This window comes from Chiloscyllium punctatum, chromosome 15 (genome assembly GCF_047496795.1).
Source record: "Chiloscyllium punctatum isolate Juve2018m chromosome 15, sChiPun1.3, whole genome shotgun sequence".
In the NCBI taxonomy this organism is placed as follows: Eukaryota; Metazoa; Chordata; class Chondrichthyes; order Orectolobiformes; family Hemiscylliidae; genus Chiloscyllium; species Chiloscyllium punctatum.
In genome coordinates, this window is record NC_092753.1 from 69,432,105 (window position 1) to 69,455,859 (window position 23,755).

At 44.5% G+C, this 23,755-nt stretch overlaps 1 pseudogene; it reads right to left on the reverse strand.

Annotated features, from left to right (window-relative positions):
• Positions 1–12,779: 12,779 nt before the first annotated feature.
• LOC140485859 (NXPE family member 3-like) lies at positions 12,780–22,876 on the reverse strand (annotated as a pseudogene).
• Between the last annotated feature and the right edge of the window lie 879 nt (positions 22,877–23,755).

Sequence of the window (23,755 nt, forward strand, 5' to 3'; positions counted from 1 at the left end):
TGTTGAGAGTAGAGTTAACAGGCAGGATTGATTTGGAAATTGTAAATCAGGTTGTATTCCTGATATCACTTTCCTAAATTCAGAATGGTTTAGCTGGTAGTCTAAACTTTGGGAGTGTTGTCATTCTGTGCAGTAATTAGCCCGTCATTCAATCTGCCCGTCCTGGGCGGCACGGTGGCACAGTGGTTAGCACTGCTGCCTCACAGCGCCAGAGACCTGGGTTCAATTCCCACCTCAGGCGACTGACTGTGTGGAGTTTGCACATTCTCCCCGTGTCTGCGTGGGTTTCCTCCGGGTGCTCCGGTTTCCTCCCACAGTCCAAAGATGTGCAGGTCAGGTGAATTGGCCAATCTAAATTGCCCGTAGTGTTAGGTAAGGGGTAAATGTAGGGGTATGGGTGGGTTGCGCTTCGGCGGGGCGGTGTGGACTTGTTGGGCCGAAGGGCCTGTTTCCACTCTGTAAGTAATCTAATCTAAACCATTGCTGAAAGACAGGCTCTCCCACCTCCTCTATAATGACTGTGCTTGTGGAGGAAGTGAGTGTGGGGGCTGTCATTCCACAATTGGATCTGACCCAAGAAAGAGAGGAGCAAGATTGACCACGATAAAGAACAAACTCCCAGCTTTTCAATGCTGTACGAGAGCTCGAGCTGAGGAAAGGTGCACATTGTTCACAGCAGAACAGCAGGATAACAAGGCATGTAAAAACAAGGGTAATGGAAACAGTCAGCCATAGAGAGTGATCAAATAAAGAAGAGAAATACATGGAACTTATCCTCAAATAGCTGGATGTAATGCCATAAGTTTAATAATCACATCGAAAGATCAAGGTCAGTAAATGCTTTCTCAAGTGTCATATCACTCTAATTACACCACCCACCTCGATCAATTCAGCTCGTCATCATTACACACCCAGCAGCTATCATTGTCAAACTTGTCTGGCTTCTATATTAATTGCTTCAGCACATGCTATAATGTGCACCCACACATGGACTGCCTCGGTCACTGGTTATTCAAACCCATCACCACTTCACACAAACTGGTTACACCACTCTCACACCCTTCTTTCATGTGATAGGATGAGTAAAATAATATCTATGCAGTAAATATTCCACAGAAAATATGCTCATTTCACAACAGTTCCAATGATCTCTGTTTGGAGTTGTTTTTTTGTTTGGAGTGACATAGCAATCTTAGTGGGGCCCAGAGTGGACAAATGTTTGAATTATCCTTCCTGTGTGGGAACCCATCCCAGTAACAAGGGTCAGGTTCCTATACTGTTGTGTTAGGTGATCAATTTCTTGATTATACCAGGAAATGATAGGTTATGGCAATGCCCTGTCCCATTGCTACATGATTGAAATCAGATGTTAAATTCCTCAGAGTAAGCTCCTGTCAGGAACAAAGTACAGCACAGGAAGAGGCCCTTCAGCCCACCAAGACTGTGCTGACACATGATCCCTTTCGAAGTTTTGTCTCTGTGCACTATGAATCCCTGCATTCCCTGCCTGTGTATATATTTGTCAATATATCTCTTACGTATTACTATTATTTCCACCACCATCACCTCCTCTGGCACTTACCATCCTCTGTGTAAAAAATGTGCCTCTCACATCTCCTTCAAACTTACCCCCTTTTCCTTTAAACTGATATCCCACAATAATTGACATTTCTACCCTGGGGAAAAGACTCTGACTATCCATTTTATCCATGCCTCTCTTGTATTTTGTAAACTTCTATCAAGATGCCCCTCATCCTTTGATGTTCAAGAGAAAACAAATCAAGTTGTTCCAATGTCTCCTTGCAGCCAATCCCTCCAAACCAGGCAACATCCTGGGAAGCTATTTCTGTACCCTCTCCAAAGACTCCACATCCTTCTGGTGGTGTGGTGACTACAGTTGTACACAATATAACCAGATCTTCTTCAACACGATGGTTGCGTTCTTGTCTAACCCTACATTGTAGAAAAATCATGCTTTAGAAACAGTGATTAAAGTTTTGACAATGTAGTTGTATTACAGCCAATACGTTTTAAAAGTTTGTGCTGTCGAAACAGGGTTCCCTATTCGTCAATTGCATTACGGTGAATTTGTGTTGACAAAAAGCATGTTATAACAGAATGGTCTGTGTTCCAAACAAGGCCTCACTAGAGTTTTCTAGGAGAAAGTGAGGACTGCAGATGCTGGAGATCAGAGCTGAAAATGTGTTGCTGGAAAAGCGCAGCAGGTCAGGCAGCATCCAAGGAGAAGGAGAATCGATGTTTCGGGCATGAGCCTTCTTCAGGAATGAGGGAAGTGTGTCCAGCAGGCTAAGATAAAAGGTAGGGAGGAGGGACTTGGGGGAGGGGCGTTGGAAATGCGATAGGTGGAAGGAGGTCAAGGTGAGGGTGATAGGCCGGAGTGGGGGTGGGGGCGGAGAGGTCAGAAAGAAGATTGCAGGTTAGGAAGGCGGTGTTGAGTTCGAGGGACTTGACTGAGACAAGGTGGGGGGAGGGGAAATGAGGAAACTGGAGAAATCTGAGTTCATACCTTGTGGTTGGAGGGTTCCCAGGCGGAAGATGAGGTGTTCTTCCTCCAACCATCGTGTTGCTATGGTATGGCGTGGAGGACTCCAAGGACCTGCATGTCCTTGGTGGAGTAGGAGGAGGAGTTGAAGTGTTGAGCCACGGGGTGGTTGGGTTGGTTGGTCCGGGTGTCCCAGAGGTGTTCTCTGAAACGTTCCGCAAGTAGGCGGCCTGTCTCCCCAATATAGAGGAGGCCACATCGGGTGCAGTGGATGCAATAAATGATCTGTGTGGAGGTGCAGGTGAATTTGTGGCGGATATGGAAGGATCCCTTGGGGCCTTGGAGGGAAGTAAGGGGGGAGGTGTGGGCGCAAATTTTGCATTTCTTGCGGTTGCAGGGGAAGGTGCCGGGAGTGGAGATTGGGTTGGTGGGGGTGTGGACCTGACGAGGGAGTCACAGAGGGAGTGGTCTTTTCAGAACACTGATAGTGAACGGGAGGGAAATATATCTCTGGTGGTGGGGTCGTTTGGAGGTGGCGGAAATGACGGCGGATGATACGTTGGACATGGAGGTTGGTGGGGTGGTAGGTGAGGACCAGTGGGGTTCTGTCCTGGTGGCGGTTGGAGGGGCGGGGCTCAAGGGCGGAGGAGCGGGAAGTGGAGGAGATGCGGTGGAGGACATCTTCGATCACGTCTGGGGGGAAATTGTGGTCTATTGGCCTATTGGCCAACCAAGCCTGTGCCAATACCTAATCCGTATTTAGAAATGCTACATTGTTGTGGTTCTGTTCGCCGAGCTGGGAATTTGTGTTGCAGATGTTTCATCCCCTGTCTAGGTGACATCCTCAGTGCTTGGGAGCCTCCTGTGAAGCGCTTCTGTGATCTTTCCTCCGGCATTTGTAGTGGTTTGAATCTGTCGCTTCTGGTTGTCAGTTCCAGCTGTCCGCTGCAGTGGCCGGTATATTGGGTCCAGATCGATGTGCTTATTGATTGAATCTGTGGATGAGTGCCATGCCTCTAGGAATTCCCTGGCTGTTCTCTGTTTGGCTTGTCCTATAATAGTAGTGTTGTCCCAGTCGAATTCATGTTGCTTGTCATCTGCATGTGTGGCTACTAAGGATAGCTAGTTGTATCGTTTCGTGGCTAGTTGGTGTTCATAGATGCGGATCGTTAGCTGTCTTCCTGTTTGTCCTATGTAGTGTTTTGTGCAGTCCTTGTATGGGATTTTGTCCACTACGTTGGTTTTGCTCATGCTGGGTTTTGGGTCCTTCGTTCTGGTGAGTTGTTGTCTGAGCGTGGCTGTTGGTTTGTGTGCTGTTATGAGTCCTAGTGGTCGCAGTAGTCTGGCTGTCAGTTCGGAAATGCTCTTGATGTATGGTAACGTGGCTAGTCCTTTGGGTTGTGGCATGTCCTCATTCCGTTGTCTTTCCCTTAGGCATCTGTTGATGAAATTGCGGGGGTATCCATTTTTGACGAATACATTGTATAGGTGTTCTTCTTCCTCTTTTTGCAGTTCTGGTGTACTGCAGTGTGTTGTGGTTCTTTTGAACAGTGTCTTGATGCAACTTCCTTTGTGTGTGTTGGGGTCGTTGCTTTCATAGTTCAGGACTTGGTCTATGTGAGTGGCTTTTCTGGTATACCTTTGTGGTGAATTCTCCATTCGGTGTTCTCTGTACCATCACGTCTAGGAATGGGAGTTGGTTGAACTTTTCTTCCTCTCTAGTGCATCGGATTCCTGTGAGTGTGGCGTTGATGATCCGGTGTGTGTTCTCTATTTCTGTGTTTTTAATGATTACAAAGGTATCATCCACATATCTGACCCAGAGTTTGGGTTGAATTTGCAGTAAGACTGTTTGTTCTAACCTTTGCATTACCGCTTCTGCTATGATTCCAGAGATGGGTGAGCCCATGGGTGTGCCGTTGATTTGTTCACATATTTGGTTGTTGAATGTGAAGTATGTTGTGAGGCACAGGTCCAGTAGTTTGAGTATGCCATCTTTGTTGATAGGTTCAACGTCCTGTTGTCTGTTCTATATGGCCAGCAGGTTGGCTATTGTTTCTCTGGCTAGGGTGTTGTCGATAGAGGTGAACAGTGCCGTTACATCGAATGAGACCATAGTTTCTCTCTTGTCCATGTGTATATTTCTGATGATGTCCAAGAATTCCTGTGTTGACTGTATAGAGTGTCTGGATCCGCTGATCAGATGTTTCAGTTTCTGCTGTAGTTCTTTGGCCAGTTTGTGTGATGGTGTCCCTGGTAGTGATACTATGGGTCTGAGTGGGATGTCTGGTCTGTGCACTTTAGGTAGTCCATAGAATCTGGGGGTGTTGTTGCTTTCAGGTTTCATTCTTTGTAGGTCAAACCTAGTTACCTGTCTTTTTTGTAGGTTCCTCGGTGTGTTGTTTATCCTATTGGTGAGCTGTGGGGTGGGGTCAAACTCCCTCTTTTGGAAGGTGTTGGTATCTGCAAGTAGTTGTTGCGCTTTTTGGATGTAGTCTGCTTTGTCCAGGATGACCGTCATTCTGCCTTTGTCTGCTGGTAGTATGATTATGTTCTTATCGTTTCTTAGTGATTTTAGTGCTTCCCTCTCCTTGGTGTTGAGGTTATGTGTTTGTCTTTTCCTTGTTATCGGGGGTATGATACTTTGTCTCACTGTTTGTTGTGTCTCTTCTGTCAGTCTATCGTGCCTGAGTGTGCATTCTAGTGCTGCTAGGAAGTCTGCTGTCTTGGCGTCCCTGTGGTTGTAGTTGAGTCCCTTGGCCAGTATTGTTCTTTCCATGTCTGTGAGCTGTCTGTGGGAAAGGTTTCTAACCGAGGTGTGTGTTGTGGTGTCCTCTCTGTTGTGTGATAGTTTGGCCATTTCCCCAGTTTAACATATTCAGCCAAAGTTTACTGTTGTCCTTATCCATAAGGATCTGAAAACTTATGGAATTATGGTTACCATTGCCAGAATGCTCCCCCACTGACACTTCCATCACTCGGTCTGGCTCATTTCCTCATACCAGGTCCAGTGTGGAAGCCATACCCCCTGGACCCTGAAACCCCACCCCCCACCCACCCCCATTCTGCTGGACTATCCACATACTGTATCATAAAAACCTCCTAGACCCATCTATAAAATTGCTCCTCATCCAAACCTTTAGTACTTAAAGGAGTGACAGTCAATATGGGGGAAGTTAAAATCACTCACCATAATAACTCTATTAATTTCACATCTTTCCAGAATCTCAGTACATCTCTCTTCTTTTATCTCCCACTGGCAGCTGAGAGATCTATTGTTCAATCCCAGCATTGTGATTGCACCCTTCCTATTCCTGAGCTCTACCCATAATGCCTTGCTGCAAGATCCCTCCAGGGTGTCCTCCCTCAACACAGCTGCAATAAGCTCCCTAATCAGTAACGCGACTCCCCCACCTCTTTTGCTTCATCTTTGGTCTTGTCTAAACCATGGATATCCCAGACATTAAACTGGCAAGGCAGAAGTGGGTACTGAAGATGCTGGAAATCAGAGTCTAGCTGAGAGTGGCGCTGGAAAAGCACAGCAGGTCAGGCAGCATCCGAGGAGCAGGAAAATCGACATTTCAGGCAAAAGCCATTCCTGATGAAGGGCTCTTGCCCAAAGCGTCAATTTTCCTGCTCCTCAGATGCTGCCTGACCTGCTGTGCTTTTCCAGCACCACTCTAATCTAGACATTAAATTGGCAATCATGTCCATCTTTCAAACAGGTCTCTGTGGTACAACATCATAACTGCATGCATTAATCTAAGCTCTAAGTTCATCTGTCTTACCTGTTACACTTCTTGCATTGAAGCAAATATAGTCCAAGCTTCCAGTTCTGCTGAGCTCAGCAACCTTGCTCTGACTCGCTTCCTCTTCGCTATATTTGCTTTAGTCGCAAACTCTTCTCCAGTCATTATACTTAATGAGCTTCTACTCCGGTTCCCACCTCCATCCTGCACTAGTTTAACCCCTCCCGAGTTACACTATCTAACCTCCCTGCCAGGATATTGGTATCCGTCTGGTTTAGATACAACCCATCTATCTTGTTCAGGTCTCATCTTCCCTGGAAGACATCTCAATAATCCACATATCTGGAGCTCTCCCTTCTTACAGCAACTCTTCAGCCACATGTTCAGCTGTACTCTGTCTCTGTTCCTAGACACAGAAGCACGTGCAATGGGGAGTAATCCTTACAATACGATCTTAGAAGTCTTACTTTTGAATTTACTACCTCACTCCCTGATTCGCTGTTGCAGAAGCTAGTCACTCTTCCGACCAATGTCAGTTTTGCCAATATGGATAATGACTTCTGACTGTTTACCCTCCATTTCAGGATGAGCTGTACCCACCCATCACCCTGGCACAGGGTGGAAACATACCATCCTGGAGTCTCTCACGTGACCACAGATGTGCCCAGCTGTGCCCCTAATTGAAATAATAAATCTTCTCTGCTACACTTTGTCCCTTCCTTCTGTACAGCAGGACCAGCTTTGGTGCCATTGTTGTAGCTGCTACTGATGTTGCTGCTTTCACCTGAAGGGCCATCACCCTCATCAGTATCCAAAACAGAATGCTTGTTTGACAGGGAGACAACTACATGGGACTCCTGCACTGATTGCCTGCTCCGTCTCACGGTTACCCATCTATCTTCCTCTATCTTGGATTTCTATAACTTCTGTCTATGATGCTCTCCACTATTTGTCTGCTCCTTAGTGTCATCAAGTACTGCTCAAGCTGATCTATTTGTTCAGTGTGCAGCTGAAGCTGGGTACATTTCCTGCAGATGTAACTATCTGGGATGCTCTCAACATCTGTCACTGACCACATCTCACAGGTGCAACACAAAACCCTGCTGTAGTAATTGGAACGAGGTTAGGTGGATCTCATCAAGTATGAGGTCCCTGATTAACAGCTCCAATCAGGGAGCCCCGGCTGACAGACATAAACAGGAGATCACATGGATGCTGGGGAAAAATAAGCATTACCGCTGTCAGGCAGTAGTGTGGGGGAAAAAAAGAAACAGGAAGGTCAGACATCCTGTCACTAAAAATAAACAGGAGATTCAGAGAGTCTCCTCATTCTAGGCACTGTCACTGAGCAAGCTAGTCAGAGTCCGTGTACAGTGCACATGCAAATGAAGAGCTACTTGGAGTTAGATCACCCCACCCATTGATATGACTAACACACTATTGGCTGTTAGTTTTCAATTTAAATTTTAATTAGCTTCGTAAAAATTACAGCTCTTACTTTCTAACAAATAGCACCAAGAACTTACTCACTATCTGAATTCCCTGTACTACCCAGAAGATGAGCTGACTGTACTAACACTTTACAAACACTGAGGCACATTTGCCCTGTACTGCTGTGAGATTCCTTTATCTGGAGCACCAAGGGAATGCACCAGTTAATACAAACTAGCACCTGACTGACACTGACCAATCAAAACCTTGTCCCCTATGACATCATAAGGATGCTTCCCCAGAGTGGGTGGCTGTTGGTTCCTGAAAGGAATGTGCTCAAACTGAAACTAGGCCTGAGAAACCCCGCCATGATTTTAAATTTTCCCCCAGTACAGGTTCTTCCTGAAAAGGAACGTACCCAAACCAAGCAGAAATGTGAGAAGAAAAAAAACACCTTGTTGAAGGATTCTGATGAATCCAGATGATTCATCCTGGCCTGGCCAGCTGATGAAAGAATGTTTGGAGTTGGTCTTACTGCTTGCATTTAATTTGGGGTTTTTTGAAAAACATGATAGTGATAGATTTCAAAATCAAATGTAACTTTCATCACAAGACTCAGGATCTGAATGAGCATGTGACCATTCCATGTACAAGTATATTGAGACAAAGTTCACCAATTTATTAATCTATCAAACAAAGTGTAACAGAAATGACAACTAACTAGGCAGTGGACTCAGCTGCTCCATATTTGTATACTGATCCGCAGTCGGCTGGACTGCTGTCTCTTCTTCATCCTCCTTCCTGTACACCAATACTTGAAAAGAAAACCTGAATAAGCCTTTCCAAGTCACTGCACCTAGTGTGAACAGACATGCCTCTGAACCCTGATATTTCCACGCATGGCACGACCAAATGTTTACATGATGAGGAGATCATGGTCAATACATGATTGGCTAGGTATTGCAAGAACAGACCATTATCAAACATGATTGGTAAGTAGTGCAAGAATAGATCAAACTCAATTTTGATTGGCCTGATTATCTGTGATCTCATGCACTATCATGTTTGGCTACATTGTGCATCAACAGATCAAAACCAATTGTGACTGGCAGGTAGTGTACCCCCAATTTCTGATCAGTTTTGTTAAAATCAATAATTTGTAGGGATGTGTTTTTTTCAGTGCAGGGAAGCAGTGGGCTGCCCCCACATTTGATGAATAGCTGGCTGCACAGACACAACTTGGAGCTTAACAGCAAGTATTGAAAATAGCATCCATTCTCATCCAGAAATGCCACTGTGATTTTTACAGTCACTGACAGTACCATCTTCCCACTGATCCCAGGGTCCAGGTTGGCACTGTCCTGTAACTCGTTCCTTGTTGACCTGAAGCCACTTCAGACATTGTTTCTGGTTGAAATGAAGGCAGGAGAAATGCTGATGAAATGACCTTTGGAGAACACTGTTGCCTCTCTGTCTTCTCCCATTGTTGCTGAATGCCTCTGAAACTGTGGAGTAGGTTTCTGAAACAAGAATCCAATCAGAACAAAGAACAAAGAGAATTTACAGCCCAGGAACAGGCCCTTTGGCCCTCCAAACCTGAGCCAATCCAAATGTACTGTCTAAACCTGTCGGTCAATTCCTAAGCATTTGTGTCCCTCTGCTCCCCACCTACTCATGCATCTGTCCAGACGCAATTTAAGTGAACCTACCATGCCTGCCTCTACCACCTCTGCTGGCACCGTGTTCCAAATGCCCAGCACCCTCTGTGTGAAGTACTTGCTGCGTGTATCCCCCTTAAACTTTCCGTCTCTCACCTTGAAGGCATGACCTCTCATTATTAAATCCGTCACCCTGGTAAAAAACTTGTCTCTATCCACCCTGTCTATACCCTTCATGATTTTGTAAACCTCAATCAGGTCCCCCCCATAATCTCCTTTTTTCTAGTGAAAATAAACCTAACCTACTCAACCTCTCTTCACAGCTAGCACCTTCCATACCAGGCAACATCCTCGTCAACCTTCTCTGCATCCTCTCCAAAGCGTCCACATCCTTTTGGTAATGTTGCGACCAGAACAGTACACAATATTCTAAATGCGGCCAAACCAATGTCTTGAACAATTTTAACATGATTTGCCATCTCTTATACTCAACACCCCGTCCAATGAAGGCAAGCATACTATATGCCTTCAGCATCCAATCTGATTGACTGTCATCACCATGGCAACTCCCAAGACTTCCAGTGCAGACCAAGCACATGCGGCCTTCCCAACATGCTTCACAGCACATAAAGTTGTCATGCCACTGCATGTCATTCAGGCTTCATCGTGTCAGCAGGAGCAGCAACTCCATGGACACCAAAAGTGTGGTCAAAGTCAACTAATGGTGTTTTTAAGTTTTGCATCTTATGATAATCCAAACCTGGTTGGAAGAAATCTAACACAAGATTTCAACAGCCTTCCCACCAGATCCCAGGTCCCGGCCCTGCTGAGTTAACACTATCCCTCCAGAACTTCCCACTCACTGAGGGCGAACGATCAGTCCTCAGCAAAGGACTCACCTTCATCCCACTCCGTCCACGCATCAATAAATTTAATACACGACGTGACATCGAACAATTCTTCCGTCGCCTCCGCCTCCGAGCTTACTTTCACAATCAGGACTCCCGCCCACCTTCCGAGGACCCCTTCGCCCACCTCCAACACACTGCATCCACCTGGACATCCCGCGCTCGCCTATTACCTGCCCTCCACCTCTTCATTTCCAACTGCCGCCGGGACATTAACCGCCTCAACCTGTCGTCCCCCCTCCCCCACTCCAAACTCTCACCCTCACAACGCGCAGCCCTCCAATCCCTCTGCTCCAATCCCAACCTTACCATTAAGCCAGCGGATAAAGGGGGCGCAGTGGTAGTCTGGCATACAGACCTCTACACCGCTGAAGCCAAACGCCAACTCGAGGACACCTCTTCCTACTGTTCCCTCGACCATGACCCGACCCCCCATCACCAAACCATCATCTCCCATACCATACAGAACCTCATCACCTCAGGAGATCTCCCACCCACAGCTTCCAACCTCATAGTCCGGGAACCCCGCACCGCCCGGTTTTACCTCCTTCCCAAGATCCACAAGCCTGACCACCCTGACCGACCCATTGTCTCAGCATGCTCTTGCCCCACTGAACTCATCTCTACCTACCTTGACACTGTCCTATCCCCCCTACTCCAGGAACACCCCACATACGTTCGAGACACCATCCACGCCATCCACCTCCTGTAAGACTTCCGTTTCCCCGGCCCCCAAACGCCTTATCTTCACCATGGATATCTAATCCCTCTACACCTCCATTCGCCATGACCAGGGCCTCCAAGCCCTCTGCTTTTTCCTCTCCAGACGTCCCCAACAGTACCCTTCCACCGACACTCTCATTCGTTTGGCCGAACTGGTCCTCACCCTTAACAATTTCTCCTTTGAATCCTCCACTTCCTCCAGACCAAAGTGGTAGCCATGGGCACATGTATGGGCCCCAGCTATGCCTGTCTCTTTGTTGGCTATGTAGAACAGTTGATCTTCCGTAATTACAGCGGCACCACTCCCCACCTCTTCCTCTGCTACATTGATGACTGCATTGGCGCCACCTCGTGCTCCCGCGAGGAGGTTGAGCAATTCATTAACTTCACCAACACATTCCACCCTGACCTTAAATTTACCTGGACTATCTCTGACACCTCGCTCCCCTTCCTGGACATCTCCATCTCCATTAGTGACGATCGACTTGACACTGACATTTTTTACAAACCCACCTACTCCCATAGCTACCTGGATTACACCTCTTCCCACCCTATCTCTTGTAAAAATGCCATCCCGTATTCCCAATTTCTCCGCCTCCGCCGTATCTGCTTCCAGGAGGACCAGTTCCACCATAGAACACACCAGATGGCCTCCTTCTTTAGAGATCGCAATTTCCCTTCCCACGTGGTTAAAGATGCCCTCCTACGCATCTCGTCCATATCGCGCACCTCCGCCCTCAGACCCCACCCTTCCAACCGTAATAAGGACAGAACGCCCCTGGTGCTCACCTTCCACCCTACCAACCTTCGCATCAACCAGATCATCCGCCGATATTTCCGCCACCTCCAAAAAGACCCCACCACCAGGGATATATTTCCCTCCCCACCCCTTTCCGCCTTCCGCAAAGACCGTTCCCTCTGTGACTACCTGGTCAGGTCCACACCCCCCTACGACCCACCCTCCCATTCTGGCACTTTCCCCTGCCACCGCAGGAACTGTAAAACCTGTGCCCACACCTCTTCCCTCACCTCTATCCAAGGCCCTAAAGGAGCCTTCCACATCCATCAAAGTTTCACCTGCACATCCACTAATATCATTTATTGTATCCGTTGCTCCCGATGTGGTCTCCTCTACATTGGGGAGACTGGGCGCCTCCTCGCAGAGCACTTTAGGGAACATCTCCGAGACACCCGCACCAATCAACCAAATCGCCTCGTGGCCCAACATTTCAACTCCCCCTCCCACTCTGCCGAGGACATGGAGGTCCTGGGCCTCCTTCACCGCTGCACCCTCACCACCAGACGCCTGGAGGAAGAACGCCTCATCTTCCGCCTCGGAATACTTCAACCCCAGGGCATCAATGTGGACTTCAACAGCTTCCTAATTTCCCCTTCCGCCACCTCATCCTAGTTTCAACCTTCCAGCTCAGTAACTGTCTCCTTGACTTGTCCGGATTTATCCGACCTGCCTACCTTCTTTTCCACCGATCCACACCACCCTCTCCTCCTTGACCTATCACCTTCATCTCCTCCCCCACTCACCCATTGTACTCTATGCTACTTTCTCCCCACCCCCACCCTCCTCTAGCTTATCTCTCCACGCTTCAGGCTCACTGCCTTTATTCCTGATGAAGGGCTTTTGCCCGAAACGTCGATTTCGCTGCTCGTTGGATGCTGCCTGAACTGCTGTGATCTTCCAGCACCACTAATCCAGTATTCCCATTTTAAAATTCCATACACAGATCTTTGTCATGGGCAAGTGTCCTCCTCACTTCAAAGGACTGCCAGAAGTGGAAGAAGACAGTGTTTATCTTTGTGTAGAAAGGCACACATATGAAAGAAACACATCTATTTCATTCTTTATAATAATTCTCCCAGGATGTATATTGTGAGGAAGGTAATGTGCTATGGTCATCTCACAGGCATCTACAAATACCACGTTGACACCTGTGAATATCTTCCTCATCACTGAATCAATCTGATAAGCGTACCAGTCACTGTAATAGGTAACGATCTGTGGGGGGTTTTCCCGGACATTGGCCGTCTTTATTACAACCAGTGTATCCGGACTCCTGTCGAGTAACTGGAGAATTGATCTCCTGATATTCTGTATTCTTCGAATATAGACTTCAACAGGAAAAAGGGTGAAATGGGCCACTAAGGTAATGGCTATAACTATGTTTCTCCCTCCTGTAATCTCATCCAGTTTATTTGAAATGAGTTGTAGGTGCTGACTTGTAATGGTACTGAACTGGATCGGAGGGCCATGAGGGCGATATTCTACCACGATGTTGTTCTCCAAGTTCACAGCAAGAAGAGGACCCACATTGATAGGATTGCCAAGGTCCAATCTTTTGATGTCTAAAATAGAAAACAAAAGATACAAGCTGCTCAACTATAATATTTCTAATGTTAAAAGATATGAAACTTGGAGAAAACATCATTTTCATCAGCAACGTTCAAGACAAAGCCACAGATTTTTGTGATTGTTGAGTAGGACATAAATCATACATAGGCACCTTGCAGTAAACACATTAATTATGTCCCATTAATATACGTTCACTTATTCTGTCAACAATTTCTTTTCTTTGACCTATCACCACCTTAAATTTATGGACAATTCTCCAATAAAGAGGCAGCCAGACTGTTGACCTGTTCCTGGTGCTCTGCCAATGCTGGTCTGTCTGATCTCAAAGTAACAGGTGAGACTGGGGAGAATGAACTGTGACAGATTTTGCAGTCCCCCCTGTGAGGAATACTTCAGTCTGACTGAGTGAACATAGACTGAAAATCACTCTGTGGCAATGCAGAGGAAGTACGTCCCGGTGAACATCAATGTTCATTGTCTGATATTCAAAATAATTTATTCAGAGTCAACGAAATATTGATCTCCAGGCAATTTTTTGTTTACCAATTCTACCCAATTGCTTTGGACAGAAACAAATTTCCTCTGCAAATATCACTCTGTTTCTCTTCCATGACATGATCCCTTTGTTCTCTCGTTCTGTTGATCTATTTGTCTTGCTGTCTCTTTTGATGGAGAAAAGAAATGGAGAAAAACTGCATTAAGAATCCCTATAGTGTGGAAGCAGGCCATACAGCCCATCAAGTCCACTCTAACCCTCTGAAGAGCAACTTATCACGAATGCATTTCCCATGGCTAATCCACCTAGCCTGCACATCCTTGGACACTAAGGGCAATTTAGCACGGCCAATCCACTTAATCTGCACATCGTTGGACTGTTGGAGGAAACCAGAGCACCTGGAGTAAACCCACACAGAGATGCATAGAATGTGCAAACTGCACATCACCATTTGCCTGAGGGTACAATTGAATCCAGGTCCCTGGGGCTGGCAGGCAGCAGTGTTAACCACTGAACCAGCAAAAGGTTCACTAGGATGGTGACTCCCTGGTATGGAGCTATTAAAGGCCAAGCAAGCTGGGGCTCTCCTCACTGGAGTTGAGAAAAATGAGAAGTGATCCCATTGAAACATATAGGATTCTTAAGGGGCTTGTCAAGGTAATTGCTGAGAGGATGTCTCGCTCATGACAGATTCTAGGACCTGAGGGCATCATCCCAGAAAAAACAGGAGCCAATTTAAGAGATGAGGCGGCATTTCCTCTGAGAGTCTTTGGATCTCCTTGTCCCAAAGAGTTGTCGGGGAATAGTCCTTGTGTATATGTATGGATATGATAGATAGATTCTTGATTCCATAGAGAGGAATCGAGGGTTACAGGAAAAACAGTAAAGTGGATATGAGGAATGTCAGTTCATCTTGGAGTGCAGTTACTAACGGTATTCCGCAAGGATCTGTTTTGGGACCATTGCTGTTTGTCATTTTTATAAATGACCTGGAGAAAGGGCTAGAAGGTTGGGTGAGCAAGTTTGCGGATGATACAAAAGGCGGTGGAGTTGTTGACAGTGAGGAAGGATGTGTCAGGTTACAGCGGGATATAGATAAGCTGCAGAGCTGGGCAGAAAGGTGGCAAATGGAGTTCAATGTGGGTAAGTGTGAGGTGATTCACTTTGGTATGAGTAACAAAAAGATGGGGTACTGAGCTAATGGTCGGATACTTGGTCGTGTGGATGAGAAGAGGGATCTTGGTGTCCATGTACACAGATCCCTGAAAGTTGCCACCCAGGTAAATAGTGCAGTGAAGAAGGCATATGGCGTACTGGCTTTTATTGGTAGAGGAATTGAGTTCCGGAGTCCTGAGGTCATGTTGCAGTTGTATAAGACTCTGGTGCGGCCGCATCTGGAGTATTGTGTGCAGTTTTGGTCACCATACTATAGGAAGGATGTGGAGGCACTGGAACGGGTGCAGAGGAAGTTTACCAGGATGTTGCCTGGCATGGTAGGAAGATCGTATGAGGAAAGGCTGAGGCACTTGGGGCTGTTTTCATTGGAGAAAAGAAGGTTTAGGGGTGACTTGATAGAGGTGTACAAGATGATTAGGGGTTTACCTTGAGAACCTTTTTCCACGTATGGGATCAGCTATTACGAGGGGGCACAGCTTTAAATTAAGGGGTGGTAGGTATAGGACAGATGTTAGGGGTAGATTCTTTACTCAGCGAGTCGTGAGTTCATGGAATGCCCTGCCAGTAGCAGTGGTGGGCTCTCTCTCTTTATGGGCATTTAAACAGGCATTGGATAGGCATATGGAGGATAGTGTAGGTTAGGTGGGCTTGGATCGGCGCAACATCGAGGGCCAAAGGGCCTGTACTGCGCTGTATTTTTCTATGTTCCATGTTCTATAACCATGATACTATTGAACAGCAGAGCAGGCTTGAGGGGCTGAATAGCCTGTTTCTGTTCTTTTTGGATCTGGTCTTATAGTCTAACAATGCAGGAGAGCAAACCATTCAGCAACTTGTGGAAATTCACAAGCTCAGAAGATGCAGTTTGTACGTTGATGCCAACATTAAAAGGTCATGAATAGTCGTTTCTTCAACACAATATATCATCACACCTGTCCCTTGATAGAAACTTGGAAAGTCAAACTGTATTTTTATTATGTGGCTAATGGTCTTGGAATGAACTCCACAACTCTGTTTGTCATTCAGCAAATATTGTAACTTCTGAAAAGTCATTCGGTGTTGAGGACTGGCATATATTTACCGTCCTGTGGCATTAATATGATCCCCAGACAATCCCATAACTCAGGCTTGCAGCAGCACCTCATGTCCCTGGCTTTCTCACTGTCAAATCCCCATAACATCAAGGGGTATTCAAACCTGAAGAAAATGAACTTAGCTGAGTGTATTTGACCTCTATCCTATTGACAACAGCTCACTTTCCAGTTGTCAGGGCCAGGGAACAGAACATAGCTCCATGTTTCGTGGATGTCCACTGAATATTTCTCCAGGATATTGAAGGAGAGTCTGGAATTTTCTCTCCTATTTCATTAGCAGATGCACTGAAGTTGTGAATTACTGCAGTGACAGGGCTAATACCGCTCAGCTGGGAAGCTCAGAAATCCCAAAGCAATTAAAATGCCCAATTTGACCAAAACAAATACTGACCCATCTTCCTGTCCTCTGCACCAAATATTGCCACTGCCTAGCTTTCTCCTCCTCCTTGAATTCTCTGCCTGAAGTTACACCTGATCCACAGTGCCTCACCACTATGGCTCGGACAGGGTAGCAAATCCTGAATCCACTTCAACCTGAATGGGGACTGAAATCTTGGGTTGTTGGCATCAATTTGACCCACATGGGCCATCCAGCTAATTTAGCAAATGATGCCCCAAGTGGTTCCAGGAATTGCTGTGGCGATGTTCTTTTTAACATGAATGTTACAACTTAGAGTGACAGATAACAATGTGCGAGGTTCCAATTTCTTTCCATCTTGTGGCTGACCATCCACACTACTTGCCATTTGTCTACATTTGAGACAAACCCTTCGACATAACCCTTCTTCAGGATGTTCGGTTACAACTGAAACATTGACTTATCCACCTCCTGATGCTGCCTGGCTTGCTGTGTTCTTCCAGCCTCCTGCCTGTCTACCGTCAAACTAAAGTAGCAACGAACAAGTTATATAGAACCTTCAAAGTAGTGAAACATCCCAAGTAACAGTTTAAGTAAAATTTGTCAATGTGCTGATAAGACTGTTTCAGTACATACGGTCAAGACCTTGATAAAGATGAAGGTCTTTAGTACATCTTAAAGGCAGAAAGTGACACATAGTGACAGAATGTGACATATTGTAACTAAGAGTGTAGTCCTGGGCTTCGTGCCCAGATAACTAAAGGCACAGCCACTCATAGTGGAGCAATTAAAATGTGGGGGTGAAAATAGACCATGTTAATGACAAACAAAAACAAAAATTGCTGGGAAGGCTCAGTAGGTCTGGCAGATTCTGTAGAAAGAAATCATAGTTAACATTTCAGGCCAAGTGACCCTTCCTCAACTATTTTCTAGTGCGTGATTGCTGTCACTTGGTTCCATGCATATCTCTCAAATTGTAGCCAGAGAATCATTTGCAATGGCTTCTGTTTCTGATCCCAAACTGTTACCTTTTGTATCTCTTCAGAATCTATCAAACTCCAGCAGTTTTGAGGAAGGGTCACTTGAGCCAAAACATTAACCCTGATTTCTCTTCATAGATGCTGCCAGAGTTGCTGAGCTTTTCCAGCAATTTCTGCTTTTGTTTCAAATTTACAGAATCTGCAATTTGTTTGGTTTTTATTTCATGTTAATGACACCATGGATATGTAAAAGGATTTAGTAAGACTCAAAGGTTGTGAATGGATAGGTTTAATTGCAGGTAGTTGCAGGGGGAAAAGAGGAGTTTGGAACTGGAAAAGAAATATCTTCCATGTTCCTAATATTTAACTGAAGGAAAGTTTTGCTTCTTGTGCAGTGTATGTTAAATAGGCACCAATTCAAAACTGGTGAAGGATTTGAGAATGGTGGTGAACCGGACATGGGCATAATCAGTATATATGTGGACACACATGACATGCACTTAGATGTAGAGGGCCAGCAGGTCAATGACAAATAGGAGGGAGCTAAGGATTGATCCCAAGGTACCACAAAAGGTAACAGTTTGAGAGCAGAAACAGAAGCCATTGCAAATTATCCTTTACCTACAACTAGAGAGATAAGAATGGAATCAGGTGGGAGCAATCACCCACTAAATAACAGCGGAGAGGCATTGGAGAAGGATGGTATGGTCAACTATGTCAATGTCAGGAAGGAAGAGGAGGAAAAGTTCATTGCCTGCTCTGGTCTATTTGTGACACCATATCTACTGTAATATTGACTTTTAAATGCCCATTATAATGATTTAACAAACATTCACATATATCAAATTGCTATAGAAATGCTGAATGAGAAAACAAAATCAAATCATACAGGTGGTAGTTAACAGATGAAAAATACTACATACAGGAGTAAATTTAAAAAAAAGAGATAAGGGGCAAACTTATCTCTAGTGCTTCCTTTGATGTTCACCAATATCAATAACAGAGTAAGATTTTGGCCTTGTTTTCAATCACATGCTGGTAATACAAGAGTGCATGAGGGAAGGATTTCTTTGTCAATTGAACAAAGGGCTCTTAGGAATATCCAAGTGTCAGGCTTATGCACAACTGTCTGCATGGTGACCTGGCTTTTTGCTAAAATATGAGAATTCTATATCATTCTGCAATACATGTGCAATCAATAGACAGACACCAACGGTGCCTAGTATCTACTAGTCTCCCAGTCAAGCCATGGTGAAGATTGGGACTAGACATATTTGACTTTCAGGAGGTACAGGTTTGACCAGGTTAGGTCACTATTCCATGTGGGTAGACGTTTTTACACTTAACTCCACCACAATGGAGACTGTGATCAAAGCACTGAAGACAATCTTTTCCAAATGAGATTGTATCAGACAAGAGTGTGCAATTTGTGAATACAGGGTTTAAGAGGTTCACAGCAAAATTAGGAACCAATCATGTCACTAAAGGGTTCACGTCTTCATACACAGGGCAATGGACAAATAGAGAGAGTAGTGAATGTTGTTCCTGATTAAAGACAGTGATTCAAATTTAATTTTACAAAGAACAAAGAACAAAGAAAATTTATAGCCCAGGAACAGGCCCTTCAGCCGTCCAAGCCTGAGCCGATTGAAATCTACTGTCTAAACCTGTCGCCCAGTTCCTAAGCATCTGTATCCCTCTGCTCCCCACCTACTCATGCGTCTGTCCAGACGCATTTTGATTGAATCCAACATGCCTGCCTCTACTACCTCTGCTGGAAACGTGTTCCAGACACCCACCAACCTCTGAGTAAAGTGCTTGCCGCGTGCATCCTCCTTAAACATTTCACTTCTCATCTTGAAAGTGTGACCTCTCGTTATTAAATCCTTCACCCTGGGAAAAAGCTTATCTCTATCCACCCTGTCAATACCTTTCATGATTTTGTAGACCTAAATCAGGTCCCCCCCCCATCTCCTTTTTTCTTTTGAAAACAAACCTAACCTACTCAACGTCTCTTTATAGCTAGCACCTTCCATACCAGGCAACATCCTTGTAAACTTTCTCTGCACCCTCTCCAAAGCATCCACATCCTTTTGGCAATGTGACAATCAGAACTGTACACTGTATTCTAAATGTGGCTGAAGCAAAGTCTTGTACAATTTTAACATGACCTGCCAGCTCTTATACTCAATACCCCGTCCAATGAAGGCAAGCATACCATATGCCTTCTTTACCATGCTATCCACCTGTGCAGCCACCTTCAGGATACAATACCCGAACTCTCAGATCTCTCTGTTCATCAACTTTTCCCAAAGCTCTTCTGTTTACTGTATAATTCGCTCTAGAATTAGACTTCCCAAAATGTATCACCTCACATTTGCCTGGATTGAACTCGATCTGCCACTTCTCCACCCAACTCTCCAGTTTATCCATATTCTCCTGTACTCTTTGACAGTCCCTAATGCTTTCTGCTACTCCACCAATTTTTGTGTTATCTGCAAACTTGCTGATCATACCAATAGTGCCCTCTTCCAGATCATTTATGTATATCACAAACAATAGTGGACCCAGCACTGATCCCTGTGGAACAACACTGGTCACCATTCTCCATTTTGAAAAACGCCCTTTAACTATTCTGTGCCTTCTGTTGTTCAACCAGTTCTTTATCCATCTAGCTAGAACACCCTGCACACCATGTGACTTCACTGTTAGTTTACCATGAGGAACCTTATCAAACGCTTTACTAAAGTCCATGTATATGACATCTACAGCCCTTCCTTCATCTATCAACTTGGTCACTTCCTCAAAGAACTCTATTAACTTGGTAAGGCACGATCTCTCCGGCACAAAACCATGTTGCCTATCACTGATAAGCCCAGTCTTTTTGAAATATAAATAGATCCTATCCCTCAGTACTTTCTCCCACCACTGACGTTAGTCTCACTGCTCTGTAGTCACCTGGAATATCCCTGTTACCCTTCTTGTACAGGGGGACAACATGAGCAACCCTCCAGTCCTCTGGCACCCACCTGTGTTTAAGAATGCCACAAAGATATCTGTCAGGTCCCCAGCTATTTCCTCTCTCATCTCCCTCAGCAACCTGGGATAGATCCCATCCAGTCCTGGGGATTTGTACACCTTAATAACTTCTAGCCTACCCCACACATCTTTTATTGAATCATAGGTCAACGTTTTAAATGAATGGATGTTCATCAGAGTTCCTTATGAGTAGAAGGGTGAACGCAGAATTCCCAGTATTACAGCAAGACCTCAGACCAAACACCACAAGTCAAGACCAAGAGACAAGTGGAATCAAAAGAGTTGATATAATTCCACGCATAGAGCATAGAATTTATCAGCTTTGGTTCCAAGTCTGAAGTTTGGATCAGAGATAGGAAAACAGAAGGTACAGTCCTCAGAAAATCAAAACAGTTTACATTATTTCACATCATTCAGATTCCAATGGACACATTCAAAAGGAACAGAAATGCATTAATTCGGCACAAAGCATTGCGAATCAACTAGTCTAACTGTCAAACAATTGAAATAATGAGAAGAGATAACATCAAATACCTCACAAATGGTCACACGGGTTACTAAGCATGGCTGTCAACTCTGTAATTTAACTTTCTCCAGAAAAAATGAAGAAAAAAGGAATAAAACATGACAGTAATAGCAAACTCCTAATTCCTAATTACTGGTCTGATTTTACTGATTATCTGATCAAAATCTGGGAGAATGTGAAAAGCAGCATAGTTTCAATCCCAATAATGCTAGATTTTGGATACTATCTTTACACAGAAAACAGAAGAGACACATGGCCTAACCTTGCACAAACTGAATCAAATATTCACACCACAGTCGCATGGTGGAATCTCCAAGCAGATAGACAATGTTTCTGCAGAGGCATTCTTTAATCTTTGCAGGAATGTCAAAGGGGTGAATATTGCAGGTCATTGACATCCACCTGTCTTTATAATAAAAGCCAGATGGTGATACCAGGGACTGTCCCTGGACACATTCTCAAAATGCAGGAGCTGAAAGTAAAGAAAGAGGAAGGTGCAGGTATGGTGATGTGCTATATCTTCAATTATCAACACATTTCACACCTGTTTGCAAGGCGATGACAATTCCCCCAGGGACATGAGCTGTTGCCACAGGAAGTACATAAGTACAAGAAGAAAAATAATCAAAATTATATTGTGAATAAGTCTGTGTCAATGGGTCAATGCACCAGCTGGGGTGTCACTGAGCTATCATGATCACAGACTCCACCTTTAAAATTGGGTCTGTAATCATTATAGCGGAACCACTAAATAGGATACATTTAAAGAACACAACCATCTTCCATTAAATATTGTGTTTAGTATGCATGGCTATCAACTAGATGATTGAACTACCAGCGGAAAATTTGACAGAAAAAACAAATTACATGTGAAACGGAGAACTCACTGCCAATGCCTAATTATTGGCTCTTTTGAATTAGTTCTGAGTCCAAGCATCTTGGACTACCCAAGTGATATAGACTAAAGAAAATATTTAATGTTCTCATACAAACTGCTGGTGAAACTCAGCTTGTTCTGGCAGCATGCGAGGGAAGAACAAAGTGTTAATAGTTTTTGATGACTTTTCATCAGAGCTGGTTCTGAGTTCTGATGAAGTGTCACCAGACACAAAACATTAACTCTGCTTTCTTCCATTGATGGTACCAAACCTGCTGAGTTTCACCAGCAATTCCTGTTTTTGCTTCAGATGTCCAGCATCTGTAAGTCTTTGTTGCACAAAATATTATTTACTTTAAGATTATATTTTTAAACCAAAATTTCAGAATGGACACTTTGTGACTGTTTTGAGTAACCTCAGTGTCTTTGACAACTAAAGCTGCATTCAGCATTCTCGTGATGTAAATATATTGAATGAGAAGAGTAGAAACAGATTCCAAATATTAGTAAAATAAAATGAACTGAAATGGCAGTCTAATTTTTACTGTAGCTCTGTCCTTGGCAGTGACTTTGTTGTTGTTCTGCTGATATCCTGTATTCCTTTCCACCAGCACAGATTCCTTCTGGATATTTTCATTTACAGCACAGGTGCAGGAACAATGCTCGTGGGTGACCTGCCCATTGTACACTATTTTTATTCACTGGATTTTTTTTACATCTTGATCTCACTCAAAAGAAGGGTCACGTTGGACATGAAAAGTTAACTCTGCTTGTCACTCTACACAGATGCTGTCAGAAATGATGAGTTTTTCCAGCATTTTCTCTTATTGTATCAGATTCTTTATTTGGTATCAAAGAACACACACTGGAAGCAAATGTACAGATAAACCCAGAATTGAAACAAATGCTGAATTTTGGAGTGCTTTTTATGCAAAGATTGATCCCATATTTATCAATCAACGAACACCCACCCTCTATTGTCAGCACCATAATTTCAATATCAAATGCTATAGACAATGCTCCACAACATGAGAAACAGCGTTATGTTTGTGAAATCTGTCAGGATGAATAAAAACTCAGGTGTAAATGTCTGTGCTGTCGGATTACCTCATGCCTGCTGGATTTTCACCTGAACATTCATCTTCAGTGAGAGTGTAAAATCTGAGGTGATGGGTAGACAACCAGTTATACCCGCCAGTGACCTGGGTTCAATTCCAGCCTCGGACGACTGTCTGTGTGGAGTTTGCACATTCTCCTGTGTCTGGGTAGGTTTCCTCCCACAATCCAAGGATGTGTAAGATAGGTGAATTAGCCATGCTAATCGCCCATAGTGTTCAGGGATGTGTAGGTTAGGTGCATTTGTCAGGGGTAAATATAGGAAAAATATGGTGGGGAAATGGGTCTGGGTAGGTTGATCTTCAGAGCGTCAGTATTGACTTGTTGGGCCAAAGGGCCTGATTCCACTGCAGGGATTCTACAATTCTATAGTGCTCTTCATTTCATTTCATTTCCAATTGAACACAGCACTTGGATTTAAGTGCTGTTGTTTCTATAAAAGCATATCATTGTCTATAAGGTATTTTGAGGTATTCAGTGATTATGAAAAGGGCTATATTAGTATATGGAGTGTCTGTTCCCAATGCAATATGGCCGTAATGATCTGTCTGTGCACATGCAATCACATTCAGGCTGTCATGTCAGTGTAACATTAAATTTTCAACTGGTTGTAAGATCCAGATCCAGAAAACGAAGAAACAATTGTAAGTATATTGTAAATTTATGAGGAGGTGAAGCCCCGAATACAAAGGCTGACTAATTATCAGACAATGTTGCACTGCATCTGTATACAGACCAGACTTTTAACTGTCT